The sequence below is a fragment of the Pipra filicauda genome, unplaced genomic scaffold (assembly GCF_003945595.2).
Source record: "Pipra filicauda isolate LSUMZ 115617 unplaced genomic scaffold, ASM394559v2 scaffold103_size3290846_pilon, whole genome shotgun sequence".
NCBI classification, from domain to species: domain Eukaryota; kingdom Metazoa; phylum Chordata; class Aves; order Passeriformes; family Pipridae; genus Pipra; species Pipra filicauda.
In genome coordinates, this window is record NW_024103474.1 from 2,716,240 (window position 1) to 2,741,979 (window position 25,740).

The 25,740-nt window shown below is 43.1% G+C and overlaps 1 protein-coding gene across 1 annotated transcript in view; it reads right to left on the reverse strand.

Annotated features, from left to right (window-relative positions):
* SFMBT1 (Scm like with four mbt domains 1) overlaps positions 1-18,461 on the reverse strand; it is a 155,936-nt gene extending 137,475 nt beyond the window's left edge. Inside the window, exon 1 of the mRNA XM_039379144.1 lies at positions 18,254-18,461. The gene's annotated coding sequence lies outside the window, so the exon portion shown is untranslated. The remainder of the gene's footprint in view (positions 1-18,253) is intronic.
* Positions 18,462-25,740: the final 7,279 nt, after the last annotated feature.

Genomic DNA, 25,740 nt, shown 5'->3' on the forward strand with positions numbered 1-25,740 from the left:
GTACCCAAGCAGCAAACAGCAACACTACAGAGTTGCAGGGCTCCCACCACCCTTTAAGGACTGCCAGATGAAGAGAAAGGACCAGCTGTAATTATATAAATTTTTCAGAAATTCTGGACATTATTCAAACCTAAATCCAGGCCTCTGTTTCACAGCAGACCCACACCTATGTCAGAGCCCAACCTAAGGCATGAAATTCTTTTATACAACCCAAATGCTGCAAGGGAAGGTGCTGCTCAGGCTGTCCCTGCCCTTCCAGCAGCCCCTTCTCCCTGCCTCTTTCCTCTTGTGCAATTAAAAAGAATGACCAGACTGGAGCAATGTTGGGGCATGGAGAGAAGCCACTCCTGTGTCCTGCTAATAAGCCACGAGCCAACTTTCCTGTAGGTGCACTTGGAACTGTTAAACAAAGAAAATAAGAGCATCACACTGGCAGAGCTCTCCTTTGGAGAGGTCACAAACCACTCGCCTTTCCAGCAGGTGAAAACCATGGCAAGGGAAGGGGGCTTAGCACCTGCAAAAATACTGACTGCTTGTGGTGAATATATAAGCATTTATTTTCATGAGCCAGATAATTGGGTCCTTGGGAAGCAAACTAACAGGAGGAAGAAAACGTCTAAAATTCAGATTTCCTTTTAAGCCACTCATTTTTTGCCAGCTATCATTTTATATAAGAGCAGTGACTGAGTGCAGATGCAATTGTGGTTGTCCTGTCAACCAACCAGCTGTACTTCTTGGGTCCTACTCCTCTCTAAGGGGCATAATTTCCCAGAGATCGTGGTGTCAGAGCAGTAGCACTTTTTACTGTAATCTCTTTTTTTCACCTCTTCTTTCTCTCTGCACCCACTGGAATCTCTGTGAACACCTAAAAATATGTATGACTTGGCAGATCTACGCTGGGGCTCCTCACACATCAGCAGTCTGCCTAAGGCATTGTGTCTAAAAGCTGAACATCATTATAAGTTATCCAACTAGCTGATAAAATGTTACTTCATTTTTGTTTCCATGCATTGATTTCCCCCTTGATGTGACAGCCCAATCTCCCACTCACTCACTGTCAGCTGCTGTTTCACGTTTGATTCTGACATTCAGTCACTCCGTCCTTTCAATAAACACCTTCCTCAGCACTAAATGTACACTTGCTGTGGGTTTGGCATGCTGAAATTGCTCAGGAAAACTTTCTTGCTTTGGTTTAAAAATAATCTAAAGTATTTCTTCATTGTTTAAGGAAATCATTTCCCCTTGGAGAATGACAACATGCTGCCTTTTGTATGTGTGCTGCATATTGCAAACAAATACCTAGTACACACTTACATTATATATCCACCAGTATTTTATGCTATTTATTTATACAATGCCAAAATCTGCATTGATCACATGCAGTCACTCTGGACCCCTGAGCACCTTTCAGGAATCTGCACAGTTGCTTGCCCCAAGTCCCAGTAAGTGCCCAGCTTCACCCTTGATGTCTCTAAAATTCCCCAGCAGAAAAGATGTGCTTTCTTTCCTCTGCTAAACTACCCATCCAGCTCAAGGCATGTGTTTTTGCTGGGATTCAAGCTGGCAAACTTGGAGGCACTGAAAATCACCTGCAGGTAATTGCATCTTAAAAAAAAATCAAAATTCATAGACTAAACTTAGTGTATTTGTTTGATTTGATGTCTCAATTCTTTGCAGAAAACTGAGAAAGTATAAAGCATTGATGTTTTGATTGCCAGGGCTGACTGTTCTCTGCATTGTAAAGTTGGTCTGGTGTGCTAAAGCATCACACCCAGACTTTTGAATGATGATTTTTCTCTTAGCAACCGATGCTCCTTCCTTGAGCTTTTTATCTAAGCAAAGCTTTTGAAATGGTCTTTCTTTCCACACTCCAGTAATCTCAGCCAAATGATTCCCTGAACTGTTAAAGCTATCCTTATTCTTTATATTTATATAATATATATACAAGGGTATGGGCATCTGAAGACCAGACTCAGTTTGGCTGCTGAGCTTAATTATCCACCACTGTGAAAGCACCAAGATCAAGTGCTGCCTTAAAAAAACCCAAAAGAAAACAAAAGCAAACAATATCAACAACCACAAATATTTTAAAGGAGGAACAGGTGCTTCCACTCCTGTTGCCCATCTTGACATACCTTAAAAAGCTGCATTTATATGGATAAACACAGAGTCAGTTTAAGATTGTTCATTCCTTTATATTGCATTTTCTAAACTTTTTGTAACATTCAGAAATCTTTCTTCAGGAAATAAGTAAATTGAACTTTTTCCTGTAAATCTCACAATAAATGCTTTAGATGAGTTCTGATCACACTCTGCTCCTTAAGGGGCACTTGTCACATCCCAGTGATAACTCCTACACATCCTTTTCAGAATAGTGAAAGATAAATAGTTTCACGGTGAACAAATAGTAAGTGTGATTAGAAACAATGGTTAAAGTAACTGTCAGGTCGGGAGAGCAACTTATTGAGAGTCAAGTCACAAGTATCATAATTAAACAATGACTTGTCCCTATAAGAACACTTTTCAACATCTCTATCTGAAACCAGTCAAAATTTTAGAATGCTTTTTGAGAAACACAGATGAATGTCTAAGACTTTCTCCTAATGGGTTTTTTTGTTGTTTTTTTTTTTTAAGGTTCTGCAGTCACTTAGCACTTCAAATGTACTTGCTTAGAAGAAAAAAAAAAATTTAGGCTAATTTCCCTGGTACAAACCTTCTGGAATTTTTAAGTAAAAGCACACTGTATTGGACAGTTTGGGGTTTGCATATGCGAGCGTTTCACCCCTCGTTTGCACTTTCCAAACGGTGTGATTTGCTCAGTGTTAATCTTGTGTTACCTGTGGTCTGTAGCTACAGGTTGTTAAGGGAGAGGAAATGGCAACAGTCAGGCAAACAGCCAAAAAGTCAAATGCAATCATGGTAACCTGCTGCTGCTGCCTTTCCCTCACACAAAAACAAGTGAGGACGAGCACTGAGGTCAGACTGCCAGGACATGGACAAGCTGAGAGCCCTCTGAGAGGTCCTGCAGTCTGGATCTGATATTTACTTTAATCCAATATAGCCTCAACTACGTGGCAATTGGCACGTTAGAAAAATCTCAGGTTTTATAGGATTTTTTACAAGGATATGCTTCCTGTACAGAGGCAGAGGATGAACAAGAGTTCCTGTCACTGCTGCTGGCAACCAAGTCAAGCAAAGGACGTGCTTGACAGCAAAAGAGAATTCTATCATAGCCCTCTCAGCCTAAGGAAAATTAAATTAAAGTCTAAAACAAAGAACTGAAGGTCAGATTGCAAAACAGCTGGTATTACTAATTGTAAATAGATTTTAAGAGAGCTCCATCTATATGGGCTGAGTACTTCTGAGTTTCTGCCCACAAAACCAAACACCAAACTCTGATGCCTCAAGCCATGCTACAGTCTATATTAAAAAAACTTTTTAATATTTCAAGGCTTTCTCAGTGCCAAGCTATTAAATGTGTAGACTGATTTCCTTAGAGCAAAATCCTTTCCCAAAAACCCAGACAGAATGTCAGTCAAAACAGTTAATTACTAACCAAAAAATCCCAGTAATTGACTGCATGGATTTTAATTTTATGAGATAGCATTATCCTTGTGAGAACTCTCCAAGCAGAGGCTGGAGAACAATAACTCCCTGAACACAAAAGCAGTTCCCAAATCACAGCAGAGATGGTAAGGTTGAATTTGACCTTGCTTGCTCCAATAAAAAAATCAGGTTATGTCCATGAAAATGAGTGAGAAATAGGTAACAAAAGGGGTGACAATGAGAAGGGTCTTTTTGAGGGGAATTTGCAAAACGCTACAGTTAAAACTACCTTGGGCCTTTCATCAGAAATGCTCTCTAGGAGGTAAACAGTTTAGCAGACAAAAAGCCACAGTTTAGTGACAAAAAGTGACTACAAAAGCACCTTAAAAGTGGTTATTAGATAGAATTCTTGCATATTCTTTCTTCCCTGCCCAGCAATAATTGGTCTCAAATGGGGAACAGTGACAATGCCAGACCTCCACACCGGGTGACAGATATTCCCACAAAGAACAGCAGTGCCCATTGTCAACATTTTATCTCAAGTTTCACACCTGGACTTTTTTCTAGAGGCCCTGCATTTATGTAAGAATCACTAGGAGTGTGTTTGAAAACTATTATTAAGGCTCAGAGTTGTGGGGGAAAGCTCTAAAGTGTAACACACAATAAAACCTGCACTGCCAATGCTCAAAGCCTGGAGACGACTTAAGGCCCCACCAGCTCCTTGCTGCAGAGTCTGCCAACAGCAACTCCTCCACACACAAGGTTCCCTCTCACGGTCACAGTCCTGCTCTGTGCTTTGGCATCCAGCCTGATGTCAGCTCTGAAAGGGGGGAGGACCTGGGAGAGCAAAGCTGGGATGTGTGTGCCATGTCCATCGCCTACGGCATCAGCGTCGGCCGCCCGTGATGCTGCTCCTCCAAGAGTCTGGCTGAAAGGCATTCCAAAGCTGAGGGGAAACTCCATACTGGAGCTAAACAAAGTCTGTTCCGTGAAAATTCAGAAGTGTTACAGACAAACCCTGGCACTCCCACACCAAATGGATCGGGGTGGGTCTCACTGCAGGGTAGGGAGTGGTGTTGGACAGCTGGACAGTCTCAGCTTCAGCTGGTGGGTGCTCTCAGGCAGATTTTCTCCCACTACAGGACTCATTTTCAGATACACCTGTGCATTGCATCCAGTGTCACCATCCTTTTCTCACAGAAGTGTTTGAAGATGAGTGGGTTTGCCCAGGTGTCCATAAAGTAAGCTAAGGAGATTTCTAATAACTGCCCCTGAAAGGTCCTGTAGGGACCTTACCCAGAGGTTGGCCAAGCTCAAGCAGCAATTAGTAGAACCAGCCTGGTATCTTTAGATTTTTGCTAGTCCCAGCAACATGTCACTTCAAAAGGGAGAGGTTGTTTATCCCCTCTTGGATATGCTCTCTGGCTCAGCGCGACTTTTGATTGTTTTCTTAACCATTTGACATACGATCATGAGCTCAAAACAGCAAACAGTGCATGCATCTTTCCTAGCAAAAACTGCACACATGGAACATTTGAATCCTGTGTAGTGATATGCCAAGTGTACACCCTGTCCTCTGCTGGGGTATGACTAATTTTGCCTGCTTTGTTTTTCCTTTTCTTGAAAACAAACTACTAAAGCACACCAAAGTTTTACTACATAGGTGTTCCTCCTCTGTATGCAGCACAGCACACCCCAAACCCATGGACAGATACTTAAAGTGTTGCCTGCACTGAGTGGAAAGCTTAGGATGTATTTTAGGTCTGAAAGTTTGTTTCTGGAAATTTTAATGAAGTCTTTACCTACAGATAGTAAACAACCAACGTTTATTATTTATTATCAGTACTGATGTGACTGACACGTAGAGATGTTCTCTGAACTGGACAGTTTCTCCAGCTGGAAGCTCACAGCAATAGAATTTATATTTATGCTACGTGTCAGCAGCAACTGAAATGATGTGGGACTAACAAGTGGCAGGTTTAACTGCAGCTCAGTTACCTCATTAAAACAGCTGTTAATTTAAACTGGAAGGGAGAATCTATCGTTTTGACTGCCCATCAGAAGTGCTCTCCACAACAGGGAAGAAGCAGCAGTTCTGCTCATCAGCTCACAAGTTCATTTGAATGAAGCACAGGAGAAAAACTAACAGGAGGAAATGCAGAGGAGATCCTGTTTAGAGCTGGTATCACAACTGGCTTCCATCAGGAAAAGACTGACATGAATATTTTAAACTCCCAAGAGAATTTTAAGCAAAAGCAGAACATCTTGAACAAATCATCTTGAAATTATGTTCATAGATCTTGAAGCTCTCACTGCCAGTCCTGGTGGCTTTGTGGTTCTGTGCTCAGTGTCCCTATTCTCCTTTATGAGCAAGCTGTATATTTTAGGTAACAAAGCAGGTAATGGTTCCTCTCTGTTGGCCACTGCAGAGTATTCAGAGAACTCCACATAACAGTTTACCACAGGCTGTACAGTTTGGATGTGGACACTTGCTCAGACAAGAGACTGAAGGGCAGAGAGACACCCCACTGATGCCTCAGAGTTTCTCTCTTCTGCTTTGGCAGCATATCCAAATAAAAAGTTTTCAAGTTTTTGATGAAAACAACATGCTTAGAAAAAGGATGAGGAAAAATCCCAATCCCACAAAAACTGGTTAAGACCACTGAAAACATGAGCAAAGGACACTTTTTGACCAGAAAATTTCAAAACATCAGTATCCACCACAAACCCCCTAAAAGCTACTGTGTCATCTGCTATAAATTGGAACATAGAAAAAAATCCTTCTCATTTGTCCTCACACATGCATAGAGTTCATGTTGACAGGCACTGCCTAAGACCACATTGCAGTAGGACCAGAACCATCTACAGCTCTGGGATGACCACTGATCACAGATCAGAGATCTCTTCCCATGTTTTCCACATGCTGCACAAAACCCCAGGCTCTAAAGTGGAGGTAAAGATCTCACAGAGACAAGCTCCACTCACTACCCAGCCACGATTTATTCCCAAACTCATCCTTGATGTGCAGCAAAGGAGCAAAAATCCCATGGAGGAAACAGCAGTGATTGTAGAACAAGGCTACCAGAGGATAACCTCCATGTGCCAGCTCAGTGTAATTTAGAAGTAAAAAGACATAGTTTTTCACATCACTGTCCATACACACAACCACATTCAGCTAAATTTAAGTACATGTGAGTTGAGGGCTCCAACCCTTCTCAAGCACTACAGAGGTTGCAGGAGAAAGACTGAGTGACTCAATTACCCAAAGGCAGTTCTTGGCAGGGCTGAGCCTCCAATCAGAGGGATTAGACAGGCAGGAGAAAAGTGGTGTAGCAAAGAAAAACAAAATGAAAGGAAACGGAGATGAAACAAGATTCTCCTATTGATTTGCACTGAAGATGAATTACTAACTTATCACTGCAGTTGTAAATGAAAGCTGTGCCAAAGGGGTGTAGCTTCTAAAGAAAAACAAATTAAATACATTTTCTTGCTTGCTTTGTGTGGACAACATGCCTGACTTCAGAAGGCTACTGCAGAAAAAGCTGAAAACCAAATAAAACTAAATAAATGTGTCCTGCACAGGACACATTTGAGTGTATGACTACATTACACTCCAGTACACAGGAGAGTGTATGACATTAGCAGACCTACAGCCAGAGTCATGCATTGCTCACACCTCAGGCCACAGCAGTATTTCCACACACAAGGAGGATTTCCAGTAGAAACCAGCAACGTTGGCTCCTCAAAGTCCAGACTGTTGGCAGGTGCTGAACCTCCTCCTTACACAGAACACTGCCCTGGGGAGCTGCCAGTCTCACACCCAGAGCTGAGCCACGGGTGCACGATCCTGACTCCGAGCTCTGAAACCATGGGCAGGCTCTGCTGTGGCTGAGCAGAGGAGAGACCAAAGGGAGAACAACTTCTGCAGCATCCACGGGGCCAGTGCCAGGGGAAGATTCCCACCTCTCACCTGCTGTTCACACCAGTGCTGCACCACAGCTCCAGCACTGCTGCTCTGTTCTGGTATTGCTCCTGCACAACTTCAAATAAGTGAAGTCAGATATTTTAGTGATTCCAACTCATAAAACACATTGTACTCTCACAAATGACCTGAGAACTATGTTGGCTTTGGTGCTTACGAGCCCTCCCGTGGCAGAGCAAAAGCCCAGCTGATGTGGTATGCAAGGAGCCCTCTCTGCAGGAGAAAAGAAGTTTCTAACCCAGAACTACAAGATAATGGACTTCAAAGCTGTGGGGTTTATGCATGGAAAACCTGTCACTGGTGCAGGACTGAAACCTGCTTATCTTGGCCTTTCACATGGTGTAATTCGACAGGGCCCGTGGCACATCTAAAGGGAAGGAGATGGAAATGCATCTAACTGTATTGAATTTATTTACTTATTTATTTTTAAATAGTGGCAGGAGTTACTCTCTTCAGCTCATGAGCAGCCCCTGTAGAAGTGGATTAGTACATGGGCCACAGCAGGTGGATAGAAAGTAAAATCCTTTACGAGGTTTACCCACGCTGGTCAGAAATACATTTGTAAGTTGAAGAAATCGTTATACTCCTGGGAGTCCTTGGGTAGGAAATGAGTTTATCATTTGCTAGCAAATGATTTTGACCTTTCCAGCAAAGGTTAGAGGACAAAGATATATTAACTGGAGTAATTTAAGTCAAGTGTAAAGTAACTAAGAGTTACGTGGCCTTGGGGGAGAGTCTGAAGTCTTTGTTGCTGGAGATGTTTCAGCATTTGGTGGCATTTACTATTTTAAGGACAAAATTATCATCGTAAATTTCTGGGCTTATACCTGGATGGGACTGTGATTATTTAAATCTCTGAACAAAGTTTATTGCCCACTTCATCTGTCTCTTGATACCTGTACCACAACACCAAACCAGGCTGCCAGGCTTGTGTTGTCAGCTCTAAGGCAGGTCATCTTGGTGACCACAGAGGCAGCACTTGCACCCCACTATGGCTGAGATGAGATCTTGGTTAATTTGACTGTTAAATTCATTAATTAATTTTTGTTAGTTTTTTTTCAAATGCCTCTGAATTTTAGCAAAATAAAAATCCAACCAAAGCAGCATCACTACAAACCTTTCCCAAGAACTAAGTTCCTCATTTCTGTGTTTCCCTGTGCTCTCAAATAATTCTAGGTGCATTAGGGAACATACAACCAGATTTTACCTGATTTCTCCAATAGTTAAGGTCTGGGCAGATCAGAAGCTATTATTGTCCAAACAATCAAGAATTTGCTTCCTAATTTTTTCATTTTGCTACAATATAAGACCAAAACTTAGGACTGAAAGAGACTTCACTGTAATACCCAGGATAAGAGCTTGCTGAAGCACCATCTTAAACAGTATATCATTGCTCTTACAAGTCTCAAATGGAAAGCAAAAATTCCTGTTGTGCTCAGATGCCTTGAATTTTACTAATTCTTTATGTGCTACCCAGATTACTGCTCCTGATGTCAGGGATGTTGGATGAAGATGTGTGGGCCTCTGCTCTCACTCTGCAATATAATGAGAACCAGTTTATCTCTTATAAGTTTGTAGAAGAGCTCAGCTATCTAAAGTTACCCACAACATGCTCTATTTTCTTCTGCTAAATTAATATTTAGGGGAAAAAAATAACATTTTTTCAATGTAAACTACTGAAAAACAAGCAGTTAGGAAGTCAGCCCAGTATAAAACACTGATGTTTGAAGGCAATGCACAGAACAGCTAAACATTCAGTCCTGTTAACATGTATTTACAGAGTTATCTAGAAATAGGAAAAGAAGAAAAAGAAGCTTGGGAATATGATGACTCAACTCTTCTCCGGAATATCAGCTAGCCAAGCCGGGGACAGACATTTCTTCCTAATGCTGAGAAAAGGCATCCCAGGGAAGGAGGTTGTGTGCTGATACTTTAAAAGGGGCCTAAGTTCTCCCAATAGTTTTCAGCTGAATGATTTCTTTTCAGGCTAGACTCCCAGAATGGAGGAGGATGGTAACAGCCTTCTACCCAACATAATAAGGACATTTTACACAGAATATGGAAAACCCATTAATTCTCTGCCCTGTTTCACAACAGGGACTTAAAACAAGTCTTCCCTTTCCCGGGAAGTGCTTTCACTCTGCAACAGGAGTGTGTCCCAAGGCTGTGCTGTGCAAGCCACCAAGCACATCCCCTTCATGAACATGAAATGTCTTCAGAGAAGCCCCAAGTCTTTTTGGGTAGCCCAGGGAAGCAGAAAACCAAACTTCAGAGCTTCCCTGTTTGTAACAGAGACTAATAGTGGCTGAGCTGGCAGTGAAAAGAAAGTCTCCCTGGCCTGATTAGAGCACCTACTTACCAGGCAGGACACCGAGGTGTCAGTTCTGCCCTCGTGAATTTTCAAGCTCTTTAGACAAACCGAAGGAGTACTAATAAAAGACTGAGAACAGCCCTACAGACTCTACCGTGGTGGCCTGAACATGGGCTGCTGAGGTCCTTTTAGGTAGGATTTTGTTATATATTCAGCAAAGTCCACCACCCCAAAATGCAGAGCCAGAGGAAGAGGAGTGTCTTCACTGCTCCCCACCTCTCTCCCTCCCATTTCTGTATAAATCCAGCTTTTTATTTCCTTTTCTCCTCTGATGTTAAAGATACGTTAAAAAATACGTCAAGGATTTGATCCAAATTAATTTCTGCTTTGCTTTTCATCTTAACAAAAAGAAGTATTTGTTAAAATCCAGACAAAACTGTCTTTTTCTTTCCAGCTATAGAAAAGGTTCACACAGCACTAACTCAGACTTCCTGAGACCACAGACAAGAAGGAGAAAAAGAAAAATGCTTTAATAATCGTAACAATATTTGCAGCTTAAAACCACTTTTCGATCTCGGTGTTATTCATGTTTTGTCTCAGAGGGAAACTGAGGCACCATTCACTAACCCACACTGAAGGCCACAGAACACAACCAGGAGTCAAACACTGGAGATCATGCTGCCCTTAACACCATTTGTCAGTGCTCAAAGAATTTTCTGTAGTCGAATATGAGTTGAAGCACAAACTACATTTCATAAGATACTATCATCACTCTTTTGACAGTTTACAGAGTGAAAACACCTGGTTTTTTTCTGTAACAAAGTAACTTTTCCTCAATAACGTGCGTTAAACCACAGTTTTAGTCTAAAGAAAACTCCAACTTGTATTCAGTGAAATACCAAATGAGAAAATAAAGAGTTTTCAAGAACTGTATCAAGATCTTGCCATGCATTTCTCCTTCCTGGGCTACTCCAGCATTCAGCATTTTCTAGTGGCCCTTACTGTTCCTCTAATCATCTGAAACTTGAGGTCAGATGCTCTACTGTAAGAGTGGGCCCTGATGTTACCAAGGCCTCAATTTTCACTTTTTTGAAAGTATTATGAATGGGAGGAAAAAAAATCACATCTTTTCCCCGTGATCTGTGCAGCAGCCACAATAATCACATCCACTTCAGCAGTTGCCTCCAATGGCTTTCACCTTCTCTCAGAAACCACGAGCCTCTACCCATCTAGATGTTCATAGAATTGTAGAATTGGTTTGGGTTGCAAGGAATCTCAAAGATCATCAAGTTCCAACCCTCTACCATGGCAGGGACACCTTCCACTAGACCAGGTTGCTCAGGGCCCCATCCAGCCTGGCCTTGGAGAGTTCCAGGGATGGGGCATCCACAGCTTCTCTGGGCAACCTGTGTCAGGGCCTCACCATCCTCACAGGCAAAAAATTCTTCCTAATATCTAATCTAAACCTGCCCTCTGTCAGTTTGAAGCCATTCCCCCTCGTCCTGTCAAAAGTAACTGCTTTGGAGCCACGAGCAGCTCCCTTGCCCCTGGCAGGATGGGCATCACAAAGAACGACAAAACACAGAGACTGAGAGCATTTTTTTAAAGACAGAAGGAAGACAGGAGTCATGTCGTTCAGCTACAGCACAAAAGATCACAAAACTAACAACCTGCCAGGAATTAGGAATGCTGTGCTCTAGCTGGGAACATACTCCAAAGCTGGGAACATACTTCCCTCCAAAGCAACGGCCTCTTTCTGACTACCCCTCACTTCCGAACAGCCCCCGGGATGCAGACCCAGGATTCGCTTTCTGGCTTGGTCATAACGACCCTGGACTTACTGGCAATTCCTGCGGCTCACGATCCAAAGGAGCTGAGCTGCCCTCTCCTGGGAGCAGTGCAGGCAGCAGGGCAGCCTCCCACAGCCAAGCGCCTCATTAGCAGGTAGGGAACGGTGGAACGGGAAATGAATGCATCAGGCAGCCTCCTCCAGATGGACTGCCCAGCTTTTCCATTCACAGCTTCACTAAAACTGGACTTCGTGCTTAGGATTCAACTTATGCAGCATTTCTTCTGCAGGCTTCAGAAATGGTCATTTGGCATCAATTTCGTTGCAGGTTTTCGCAGACAGGGACCCACGTGGACTGTTAGATTTAATCAATAGGGCAAAGATTAAGTGAAGGCTGTGTCAGAACAAGAGCTTACAGGGGATTTTAACGGGACTGACATAACACAGCCTGAACAGGTACCTGGTGCTGGACATGGCAGAAGCGTGTTTGCACTTAGGATTTTCCCAAATCTCCTGTTTATTTACTAGAAACAAAAGGAGTCTCAGCTCATGAGTGACGAAGGGAAGTAAATCAGCCTGCAGCTGTAACCCAAAGCACAGTTTGAGCTCATTGAAAACGAAAAGAGTTTTCATTGTTACATGTTTTTATTATACCTTGAAGCAAAGGACTTGGAGCTGGGGGACAGATTAGTGACAATATCATACAACTTTTAGCAGTATCAGCCTGCCCTTCCAGGTCCCTGCTCCCCATTTGGGAGACACTAGTGTAGACAAAAGTGAGGAGTTAGCTTACAAAGGCTGCAGGAGATATATAGATATATCTGTATTTAAAAAAATATTTTCTTGAGGGTTTTTTTGGAATATACATATGACGGGTTTGAAGTAGTTCTAGTGGTAAATAGCTGGAATTTCCAGGAACATTTCTCCACTGAGTTGTTGACAGAAATCACAAGGTGGGTGATTTCTGCAATTTAAAGAGTGGGAAATCACAGTCAGTATGCTAATTAGGATGAGTTCTAGGAGAAAACATCTAAAGCAAAGTCCACCAGGAATGAGTATATGCTCTTAAGAATAAAAAAAAAATATTTAAATTGCCTACTTATATTTTTGTTTCTTTGGGAGATTTTTTGTTTTGTTTTAAAAGAAAGTTACATTTCTCTAATAACTACTACTTCTGCAGGCACTTGGGATAAGGACTATCAGGTGAGTCACTTCATGAATATTCCTGCCTCCATATGGCATGTACAGGAAATCCATTAGAATTAATATATCTTTACATGGTTATTTATTTGAGTAAGCCTTCCCTTCAAAGTGCTGCTGCTGTTCTCTTAACATAATAATTCTCATAAATTACTCTTTTCTTCAGTGTTCTATAAGCAAGGAACATAAAGACTCAGTGCTGCTATGGTAAGACCCATTACTCTGGCTCATTCCAAAGAAAACACCATATTTTAAGCATGTTTCTCCCAACAACAAATGCCTCTCTACATTTTGGAAGCTGCAGATGCCATTTTTAAGTAAGGGGGGAAAAATCTCAGCCATCACTCGCAATTATTAAAAATTCATTTGTTTCTGACTGCTTATTGCTCACATAAATTTGGGACACACTACCATTCATTTCCTGACTAACCATAGCTGCTTCCAGACTTCCAGTCTGCCTGGGGTCTTTGACAGGGCACCTGATGAGAGACACACATAATTGGTGAGTATTTTGCCTGGAACTGGATAAATTACTAGATCCTCACTTAAATTCAAGCCCAAATCACTCTGCTGAGTACAACTCAGCTAAGAAAATTGCTCAGGATCTCCAGAGCTTCCCATGTACAATTTTCCCGTTTTCATTTGACTCTATTTGAATTAATTTTTCTGAAGAGAGATCAGGTGTTTTCTTGTGGTTTGTTCATAATCACGTTCACTAAAGGCTTTAGATAAATGGGCTGGTTTGGAAAAATGTTGTTATGCTCTACTCTTCCTACTTAGTATCATTTTTCTGAAGGACTACCTGTAAGCCGTGGGAGGGAGCCCAACGAACGTCACATGGAGAGCCTGATCTCCTTTCCAGGACCAGCAGCTCTGCCAGACACAGCTCACACTCCCAGGACCGAAGGACCACAGCAATTTCTGACCTTTTCCTTTCATATTCTCTTTTCTCCCTCTTCTCCTCCTGAGTTTGGCATCCTCCCTTAAGGGGCCGGTATAGCCCAGAACTGGACTCTCAAGGAGAGGAAGGGATAGACAAAAAGGCACAGAGCTGGCAGCATAAGCAGAAAAGGCAGAAGAACCTGAGAGTCACAAAGCCTTAAAGAAAACAGGATCATATCCTTCCTGCCACTGCAGATGGGATGCAGTGCTGCTTACAGGAGACAGAGGGAAGGAGAAGAATAATCCAGTTACGCTCTATGGACTTCAGGAAAGCAGATAAACCTGTCTCCTCCTCATCTTGCCCAAAACAGCCTCGGTGGCTAGGAAGCCTTTCAAGGAGCAAAGCACCAGCAGCAGTTGGTGCCATCTGTGCCACTCTCATTCCTTCTCACTCAAACAATTTATGTCCCAGTTAGTGAGAAAGGTAAAAAAAACAACAACAACAAAACAACAACCTGCAGCTGGCTGATAGCCAGGGAACAGGAGAACAGGAGGCAAGGAGACAGAAGGCTACTTTTAGCTGAATAATATAAAATAAAAATAATATTAATAACAGTAATTTTTAAAAATGTGATTGCTAAATGACACCACCTCTCTACAGTCTACTCTTTTGCCCCTGTGCCTGAAGATGAATGATTAGGCAGAAAATCAAACCATAGTATGGTTTTACCAATAATATTGCTTCTCCTTCAGTGTGAGAAGGTACTGAGGCTGGATCAGGACCACAGCCCCACTACACTCCTCTTGCAGCTTTTCTGCTCTGCACTGCAAGGAATGTAGCTTTAGAAATGATTTCCTGAACATCTCTTGTGCCCCCAACCTGTGTGTGCAGGCTGAGAAAAACAAAGGGATTCACTTGTGAATGATGAGGATGGAACGACAGAAGGTATTTGGTACAGTTTAAATGAGTTTTATTTTGGGCCATTCAGAATTTAGACCTTGGATGAATACTTCATTGAGGCAAATAAAGAATTTGCTGGCACAATGAGGAATAATCTCCTACCTCAACAACTGAAACAGGGTTTGATTTTTTTTTCCCCAATGGTGTAATATTCTTTCTAGATCTGTGTTTCCACCGACAGTTACTGTGCTATCACTGTGCTTGACACACTCATTTTGCAGACATTTTGCACAGGTTGCTGTAGAAGAGCTCAGAAGAACCAAGGATGCCACCACGCTGCAATTGTACTTCCCAGACCAGCCCATCCAAGCACTGAACTGGGAAATACCATTTCATAGAGGGTATGTGTCAAGATAAGGATGAGAGAGAAAGGAGGTTCCCAGGGTTGAGGGAGGAAGGAGAGAGAAGGGCACCCCTTTCTGTGCCATACACTTCCTGAAAGCAATGCCTGAGCACACTAAAAAAAAGCAATGGTGGGCACATGCTCCTTTGCAAGTGGAAGTAATAAAAAGAAGGACTAAACCAGCAGTTTCCATCCAGTGAGGAAGGAAAAGATCATTAGACCCACCGAAGGGATTAAACGCACCAAGCCAGCACAGTTCCTGAAACAGCTCCACAACAGGAATTTATTCCAGAGATTAAACTCAGTTTCTGGTTTTAATTTTCAAACAGCAACACAAACACCCTTTGTCCACCCTCTGGGTATCCCTTCTCCAGAGACAAACTGGAGAAAAAACAACATTTAGCAAAAGCTATTGCACACACTCACGCTGCTTGTACTTGGTTGTTACACACTGACTTTCTAGATCTTAAGCCCACCTAATCATTTCAGCTTTGTGGGGTTTCAAAGCTGATTTGCGTTTAAGAATTCAAGTTTGTCTCCAGTGTGACATGTTTAATGCACCTTCTAGACATGAATTGAAGCTGGAAGAGCCACTTCCATTAGCTCTTGCTCTGAACAAGACCAGAGGCTGCTGTGCTGGAGCACAGGCTAAGCCTTGCTGCCCTTCCAACACCACTTCCCAAATCATTTGGTCTTGTGTGGGCACTGACTATTTTGCAAAAGAAATGAAACTTCTCCCACAGCTTTATCCTTCCCATTCAGTACAAGAACTACACTTATTTTTAAACAGACCTCCAGTATTTGGCTTTTGGCACAAGGATTTTCCTCAGGCCAAGAATTCACATTCATTTTATACAGGGTGACAGCATAAGGCAGAGTCATTGAACACTACAGACATGCCCACAGCTGTCCTGAGGTTACTCCTGTGCTGCTCTAGTATATGTGGAGCACGACTGAAGCAACAAGGGGATGTTGCACACAAGTTTTTCAATTCTCTGTTGGCCACACCATAAAACTCCTGAGGTCTCTGCACCAGGGTAAGACAGTGACAAGTCTCAGGACCCTTCATATTTGCTATTCCACACTCTTCCCTCCAGACATCCACGGCAATTCTCAGTCAAAAACAGCTCTGACACTTTCCAATGGAGGAGGAACATAATGTAGACCCTCCTCTCATCTCAAGCTTGGCTTAACCCAGCAGTTTGGCATTCCCAGCAGCTTTCCTTCACTTGGGGATGCTCTGCTCCCTGTGTCCTGCTCAGAGATGCAGCACTCAGCATTTTTACTAAGACACACAGAGACAGGACCTGTGTGTTACCTTTGGGGAAGTTCTGAGCACAAACACTTCCCGTTCTTCCTCCTCCCCTCAAGTACAACTGTTCACAGTTCAGCAGCAAAGGCAGGGGAGAAGGAGGCTAGTGTAGGGCTCATGAAATAATAACCACTAGTTGCTAGAACCAAGCACTGAAACACACAAATAATAATAAGCATAGAAACATTCCCTGTTCCATCTGTATTGCAAGCACTGCAGTGTGAAAGCTTCAGGCCTCCTTTGAAAGAGTCCTCTGGCAAAAAAAGTGACCCAGTCTAAGATACTTCTATTCAACAGTGACGAAGCAGTGAAAAGACAACATTTTCCTTTCTGCTGTCATTTTGAAGCCTGTTTACTTGCAGCCTTAAAAGGAAGTGAATTACCTCCAGGAAAGGAAGAAAAAAAAGAAAAAGAAGGATGACTGCCTGGTCTCCATAGAACACCACAATACCCATAAATGTTCCTCTTACAGAAACTAGTATTAGAGGCCTTGGATGGCATCTTTCATTCTGTGAATTGCCCAATTACTTCAGAAAGATGTTGTGGCATTGTTGAATGCTGATAGAAACCCATTGATCTGCTCACAGACTCACCCATACACAAAGGATGGAAAACACTCCTGGCTCTGAGCTTCTATAATGTGCCTTATTGATTCTCTGAAATGCCAAACTCTGCCCTTATTTACACACATGCTGTGCTGCAAAGCCCACATACACAGAAAATGCCCTGCCCAATTTTTTCCTTCTTACTGAAACATTTTGTATGAAAGATTAAATCAGCTGTAAGTAACAGACATGGATTTTTGCTTATGTTTACAGTGCAGTTTTACCCAGAGAGAACTAAACGTGGATTTGTACGCTGCTGTGACTTTTCAGCTCAGACTAGCATACATTTAATAAACTTGTTCAGACCTGTCTTAAGAATGTTGGACTCCATGTGGCTTATTGATTGGTTTGTCTGCCCAGGGCTCCAGAGCTCTCCCTTCACCTGCAGAGTTTGTCCATACAGGACACACAGGAATCAGCGATCCCCGTGTTCCCAGGTGTGCAGTGTACAATCCCTGTGCTCACATACACACACACACACACAGAGAATTTATTTGAGCTTACACAAAAGCCACTTTTCCTGCAAAAGCCCAGGGTAACAGGAGTCAGAAAAACACTCCGTTGCCACAAAAAACTTATCACTCACTTTTAGGGCTCTTTCAAGCCACTTTAATGCCTTACAAAGTTTATTGTACCTCACGCTGCAGCTGATCAGTAGGATCAGGTTTTGGTCTTTTCACTGAGGCACTTGCTAGTCAGAAAGATTTTGTTCTCTAGCACATGGCTGTTCTCTTCACACTCAAATATAAGTTTTCACTGATATTACTTCAATCTCAAAGCGTGAATTTTTTGCCAACACGGTTCTGCTGGTACTGTTTACCAGTTCCCTGCTACTGTCTGTCTTATGAGCAAGACTACTCAGGGCTAGTAAAGACCTGACTTTTTCTAAAAACTTCACTTATTTAACCATTATTCTGAAACAGAATAATGTCTTTTCATCTATACTAGACATAAAATAATTGAGTTCATCAGGCTCGGTAAGACACTTCTCTGAAAAACCACAGGAAGTAGATCTGACTAGGAATGTATCATTTTCCATGGCTGGCTTTGGAATAGATCAAGATTTGCCCCATACTAATTTTCATCAAATTAATAGGTATCACAGCCTGCACAGCACCACCCTGAGCAGAAAGTTGCCCAATGGGCCACATTTGCTTTCATTACATCTGCAACAGACTGTGCAGAAAGGAAGGCAGGAAGCAGACACGACATCCTAATGGTTTTATTCCAGTGTTTCCATGAGCTCTCAGCAAAACAAAGAGTACTCTGCAACACAGAGCAGGTGCTGCTCTCCACAGGGTAAATACTGTGATTTCTCCTACCTTCTTCTGAGGTGGAGGGTGATCCCCAGGCTGACATGTGCTCTGTACAGCTGTCCTGGCACAGGGAGGTCACTTGCTCTAGTTCTCTGCAGAGTTCAGACACTTCTGGTTGTTGCCTCTGCATCTCTTTTTTCCAAGTACACAGTGCTCAGTGTCTCCCATAGGACTGTTAGCAACCCACAAACTTCCAGAAGGCAGGAGTGGAGGTCACCAGCTCTCCTGAGCAACTGAAAGGAGAAAGATAATCAACAGCAACTGGGTAATCATAGAATCCCAGAATGGTTTGGGTTGGACAGAACATTAAAGTTCATCTCGTTCCAACCCTCTGGCCTGGGCAGGGACACCTTCCACTATCCCAGGGTGCTCCAAGCCCCATCCAACCTGGCCTGGAACACTTCAGGGATGGGGCACCCACAGCTTCTCTGGGCAACCTGTGCCAGGGCCTCACCACTTCACAGGGAAGAATTTTTTTCTAGTATCTAATCTAAACCTGCTCCCTGTCAGTTTGAAGCCATTCCCCCTTGTCCTGTCACTCTATGCTCTTGTAATGAACTGATCTGGGGTTTGCTGAAGAGGAACAGAACAGAGGGGGTAAAGGGGAGAAAACCACCCCAAGTCCTAACGGCCACCTTGCTCCTGCACACATCAAGGGGTGAGGATTTGTTCCCCAATGACCAAACTCTCATCTCAACATCTGTGTCTGAACTAGAAGAAACAGGTTAATGTGCAACTGATTCATAAGCCATGTGCTGGCCCTCTCCCCAGGGATGTATTTCACCCTGGAGTTTAATTAAACTCTCCTCCTTAAGCAAACAGTATATTCTTAAGAGATTCTGAGGACAATTCATTATTCCCAGTTGATTTCCTTCCATTACTGTATGTAGTCATTTCTTATTTCTATCACACCTTTTGTGTATTCCATACAGCAAACCTAAGTACCATACCATTAGCATACTGTAGCTGCACAGGCTCCTTCCAAAAATTTACAATCCCAGGCTAATTCCAGTGAAGTACAGAAAATAAAGATCAATTTTGCCACATCTGAACTAAACTGGATTTAATTCCATCCAACACATTCAAATGACATGTCAGGAAACACAAGATTCTGTAAGGTCCTGAGCTGAATTACAACCAGTATTAAAGCAGTGGACTGGAGATGTCAATTGTACAATATCCTCCTAATGTTTATTAACTTCTCTGTCAATGAGAATCACTGCTCTGACAACAGACTGGCTGGTGAAAAATCATTGTCCATCTGCTCCCAGCTCACATCCAAGGGTAAAGGACTTGCTTTCTTTGCTGGAGTGTAAAATGTCATTTGAGTTTAAAAAGCACTAGAAATGCCTCTGCTAACACACGCAGTGAGCCACGGAGCTCAGGCTGTTTTACAGGGGCACTGCCATAACATATCAGGAAAAATTAGCCATTTAAGAACTTCAAAATCTCCCACTCCAGAGCCGGGGCTGAGGCTGCCACGTGCGCTGCTGGAGCCGAACGAAGGTCAGCTTCTTTTAGCGTTATGTCACCGTGCCAGGCACTGCCACAGCCACTCTGAAACACTCACCATCTCCCAAACTGCCTTCAAAACACTGCTTCAGCCAACACCACGTTATTTTGCTTGCCAGCATGTTAAGAAAACGCTGTTTCAGCATCCCCACAGTGCTCTTCAAAATGCTGCACAAAAACCACACGGTGGCCAGAAATGAGTCATTAAGGACTCCAACTTCTGATGTTTGTATTGCCATGTACACATCAGTTAACTGACATCCTCCTGACAGAAATCACTCCTGAGAAGCCTGGTACAAGTCTAAACAATTGACTGGATCCAGAGTTTAGAAAAATCAATAAATTAACTGTATGCTGCACTACCTACAAACCTTCAGGCCCTAGAACTAGACAGGTTGCATCAGGTACACCGACACGATAATACTAATTAGATAATAAAAGTACAATGTAAAACAATTGATGTCTAGATAAAAAACTACAGTGGGTGTTGGAGGTTTTCTCTGTGGGGAGAACAGAGGCGTGTGCATTATTCTGGAGAGAGGTAAGGAATGACTTGTCTAATTGAAACTACGGAGGCGTAGAGGGAAGGGGGCAAGAAAGACAGACGGTAATTATATGAGCTGGCAAGTGGCCACGACACTGGGGTTAGCAGCTACATGCTTTCAGAAACCATCATGAGATCTTATGTGATTACAACCCATCAAGAACCTAGCTCTAATCCTTACCCAAGTTACATTTGGCAGCAGAGCAAGGCAGCAGTCCAAGACACTGCTTTTTTTTGGGCTGAAGGACAGAAGTCACCTATAGTCCTGTATCCTTATTCTTTGCTGCCAACTTCTTTCAGAGGTTTCTTGTCTAACAGTAGCAAGGTCTTGGAGAGTGAGGCCCTGGTGAGATACCACATCCCTGGAGCTGCAAAACCCTTGGCAACCATCCCCTCAGGGAGGACTTGCCGTAAACAGCTGTGGAAGGGTTCATGAGCATGGCCTGAGCAGCCAAAGCTCTGAGAGCAGCGCTGCAGAGGGTGCAGGGCAGTCACCTCTGCCACTGCTGTCCCACCAAATTCCCACAATTGCAGATGCCCTTGTGCAGCCTTCTCTGAATGACGTACAGACATCAACACCCTTGGGGACCAGCAGCAGTACCATGGCTGCAAGCGAGCAAGCAAAAATTTTCTCCCCCAAAACTTAAAAATCCCATTTCATCAGATCTACCACAGCTGCAAGGATCCTTTTGATCACAGAGGGTGTAGATTGTGCTGCTCCCAGGGTATGGTGCTTGTTTATGCTTCTCGTGCTCTTATTACACATTATTCTCCCAGGTTCTATTTGGAAAGGACATTGCTCTCAGTTACACTTACAGTACTTTATTGTTAGCATCCAGGATACCATTAGTGTTAGAATTGCAAGAGACTATGACAAGAGTTAGAATGAAATGCCAATACCATGATTTGCTGTTTACAATACAGTGCCTGGTATTTCCAGACATGATATAGAAGCAGCATAAACACATAAGTGTATTACATGTGCCATAAACATCTCAATTTCTGTTGCTATTTTTAAAAGGATCAAAGAGACTAAAGTAAATATTATCCCACTTAATTGGGAACAATTGCAGAATGTTTGTCAGAATCCCCAGAGACCATCTAGATCCATAGCCCCAGCTAACAAGGGCTGCAAGGATGAACCAGGGAACATCTTGCTCAGCAAAGAGCCTTCTCATTATATTACATACAGGATACACATTTATCAGGAATCAGAAGAGCTTCAGGCCTGGATTTCAAAATATAGCAACTATTTGAGGTCACTCTCATAGCACTTGAGCTGTCTTTGTGTTTCCCCCCCAGTACAAATCACTAGCTTTGGCTGTGTATATGAATATGCAGGATGTTCCCCTGAACACACTGCTGGAGTGATGGGGTTTTTTAGTGTGTGCTGCCTCAATCATTTGTTATTTGCATATTTGTTTCCCTTTCTGCTTCAAAAGCAATCCTTCCTTACCTCATAAGATCAGATCCACTTCAGGACAACTAAGATTTAAAAAAAAAATAAATCTTTTTTTATCTACAGTTACACTATTCAAAGCTTGAAACATCCCAGCAGCTACTCCTTTATATTTCTTTCCAAACTTCAGCCTCATGCAGCATCCAGAGAAATCATTTTATAATAAGTAGCATTACAGAAACATCAAAGTTGCCATGGAAAAGGCTCTTTGGGCACCCCCCAAAGCCCAGTGGTTAGAAGAAGAACACGGCACAATTTCATACAGGCTTGGTCAGGAGATTGGTTTGGGCAGTACCTGAGGTACCAATGAGGACTAAGGTGCACCCGGCCAACCAAGCGGCCCCAAAACATCCATTGAGCCCCCAGTGAAGGAAAGAATCCAAATCCCACCATAAAGGATGTGCATTTTGCAGTGTTCTGTGTCCTGAGTGCAGGCTCTGTGATACTTCATTTGGAAAATCATATTCCAAGTTAGTAGATGGTGGAACAAGTGAGAATTTCAGGGTACTGCACAGGATTTCCCCCGAAGGAAGGGCACAAGATCTGTTATTCAGCTCTTCAGGAGCTGTCTGCCCTTGAAAGTGCTGTTGAGAGAATGCCAATATTCAGGGCAATCCAAATGCTGGGACATTTTTGGCCCCACATAATATTAAGGAGGAAAAAAAAATAAATTGAAAGGTAAGCACATCCTCTTCGTAATAAAAATTTTCTTATCTCTTCTCTATAAATTTGTGCTCTCAGGGTTTTGTGTCTTGGTCATTTTTAAAATCACATCAGGCACCAACCTGCTACAACACAAGTAACAAACCTCCAGGCAGTTATTATTCAACAATGGACTTAAAATTAATGTAGCAATTTTTAGCTACCTCCAAGCAAAACAAAAACACATTTCCCAAAAATTTCCAGCCTTAAAAAAGAAAAAAAAATGTCTGTCTTCTTTAGGAAGCAGCAGAAAGGTAGCACACAAGTTGCACGGTGGGAAAAAAAAAAAAAGAAAACATACAGATTACAACTTCTTTTACTGCTTCTCACTGCCTGCAGTGCTTTTCACTTGGCTGAATCCCACTTTTGCAGGCCCAGAAACAATGACACCTCCAACAAGTTCAGCAGCCAGAAAGGATAGGATTGCACATGGCCATCCAAAAATGCCAAAAAACAAGTAATAGAATCACAGAATATCCTGAGCTGGAAGGGACCCACTAGGACCACCAAAGCCAAACTTATGACCCTGCACAGGACAGCCAGAAGATCCCACTGTGTGCCCAAGAGCATTGCCCAAGTGCTTATTCAATGCTGGCAGTCTTGGTGCTGTGACCACTTCCCTGGGAGCCTGTTCCAGAGTCCGACCACCCTCTGGGTGGAAAACCTTTTTCTGAGGGACTGCTAAGGGGTAACTGCCCAACAGGCATTCAGTAGAGGATGGTAGTTTTTTTCCAAGGTGGAAGAAGAAACAAGGCATATACATATAAATATCAAAGAGATAAAAAGAAAGGCTGAGAGGAGAGGACCAGTCCAGCCCCCACCAGACACTCGCTGCTCCAGCAGGGATTGTTGGCATTCTTTTGCCATGAAAATAGATGCAATTTTCACTCCTTCTCTCAGCAATATTAAACTCTACTTTTGGGTTTCTTTTCAGGACCTAATACAGCAATGAGGTACACACACACTCTCATGGAGGCCAGAGATGGCCGGGGAAGAGAAGTGCAGCTGCTACAAGTGACACTGGCACAGCATTAAAAGTCAGAGAGACACCAGATCTCCTGACCCACCTGCATTTTGCTACTGCAACAACACTCAGCACTGGGAGCTGGATTTCTAGGGATCACCCGGTGTGCAGTGCAGAAACATTTGCACTTTGTAAGTCCCAGAATCCTTTCTGTTGTTTTTTTTAACCTATCATATCCAAGGTTGCTCTGAGAACAGAACAGTTTTTAGTAGAAAAAACCTTTACTGCAAAAGTGAGTTGAGTGATAAAAGAGACAGCTTGTTATTTCTCCCAAGATGAAATTCCTCTACAGAAATTCTTCCCTGTCCCAACAAGAATGCTCTGGGAAGCAGAGTCTCCTACCTAGCACAGAGGGACTTGCTTGTGCTGGCACCAAAGAAGGCACAGCTCCCCACAAAACCCCCTCAGATGACAAAATGATTGTCCTTTCTGTCATATTAAATATGGAGAAAGTGGTAGCCCTTGTGAGGAACACAAGCCTCAGCAGATGTCAGTGTGTAGCATCCACGGAAGACAACCTTGTGGAAAAAGCCCTCCCTGGGCTGTCCATTTAAGTTGTTGCTTGGCTCTGAATCTCTCTGAGAACAGATTAACCTGGGGCAGCCCTGCCAGAGCGACAGATTGGCTTGAGAGGAGGCAGACAAGTGACCCAGGTACCAGGAGCACAAAACATGAGCCTGCTTTTGAATCTCACAGTTCCCAGCCAGGAATGTTGTCCTTGCTGGCTGGTCTACAAGACGCTACATGCCTTTTGCTGTGCCAACACACAGTGACATTTTATTCAGAAATTCAGCAGCATCTGCTGCTTCAATGGCCAAGTTTCTGCCTCAGCAAAACTCGGACTGGATTTTAGCTAAGTGGCCAGACAGGTGATAACATGGCGAAGTCTCCCTCCTCCTCTCAGTGTTGGCTTTTCACAGGGATGCAAAGGGGCTAACACCTAATTCTGGAGGTGTGGAAAAGCTGTGCACTTCAGCTCTCTCTACGTACCACAGGCACCAGAGATAATGTGCTGCTTGACTTCAGGGAATAACTGAGTGTGTGTGAGGAGTGCCAAGGTCAGCAGAAAGGGAAAAGAAGGAAGATTAGAAATAGGCCTCAGGCACCTCAGAGATCCATAAAATGTGGGAAAGCTCTAGGCGGGAATATGTACCACCCCGTCTCCACAATTTGTTGTTACATTCACTCTTTGTACATTGAGAATCCAAATACAGCAACCCCGCAAAGTTTTAGGGGAGAAAAGGGGGAGAAAACAGTGTCCAGGACCATCCAGGAGCATCATCAGGCACAGAGGTACAAACAGTAGGAAACCAGTGCTACATTCCCACAAAGAAGTGTGTCTCACAGTATACAAAAACTGTCCTGGAAAAGGTTTTCTCCAGCTACACAATTTTAATAAGCTTGGACCATCTTAAAATCAAGCAAAGGTTATTGAGAGAAAAAGGCCTGCAGACACCAAAATACTTAGCTTATTTTAGTGCTTTAGCTTAGCAGCTTGTTGCCAGCAGCCAGGTTGAGGACAACAGTCTGCAGCCATGATGTGAACACAAAGCAGAGACACCAAGACTTGCTTTCCACTCAGTAAAGCCTTCAAGATGTTAACAAAAAATTGTCTGCCAAAAATACGAGTGTCTTCTAGGGAATACTTCAATCACTTACTTTACCCACACTGCCTATATTCACAGTGAAAACATTCACTGGAACGGGAAGGGCATGACAGGGGAGGAAGGATGAGGACTGGTAAAACTCCAAAAGTTTCCATGTTCCATCCTTGGGTTCTGCAAGAGGTGACACACGTGACCCCAGACTCCACAGAAGCAGTAAGTACTTTGCAGCAAACAAGCACTCTTAGGTGGATGTCATCACTCAGATCACAGTCAAATACTTCCAGACTAATACCTGGAATCCTGGCAAGATTAGCTAATGCTCAAGCTGTGCAGCAGATATCCCGATTTATGCCTGCAGGAGAAAAGAGGAGCCACGGCCTCCTCATTACTGTTGTCATAAAGTCCCTCTTTCAAGGAAAATTCAAGGAAAGAGTGTTTGGGAAGACTTCGCAAATACTGGCTGTGGAGGACACAAAGCAGGCAGAGTGCAAGAGGGATTTTCAGGGTTATTGCATGCACAGATCCCAAGCTGGTAACACATTGGATTGAGGGAGCTCCCTTTCCCTCAGCAGAAACTTGAGAGCTTGTCCCTCCGGACAGCTCCCGTTTGCCCCTCTGTGAAGGGGGGAGGCCTGACTCTCAGTC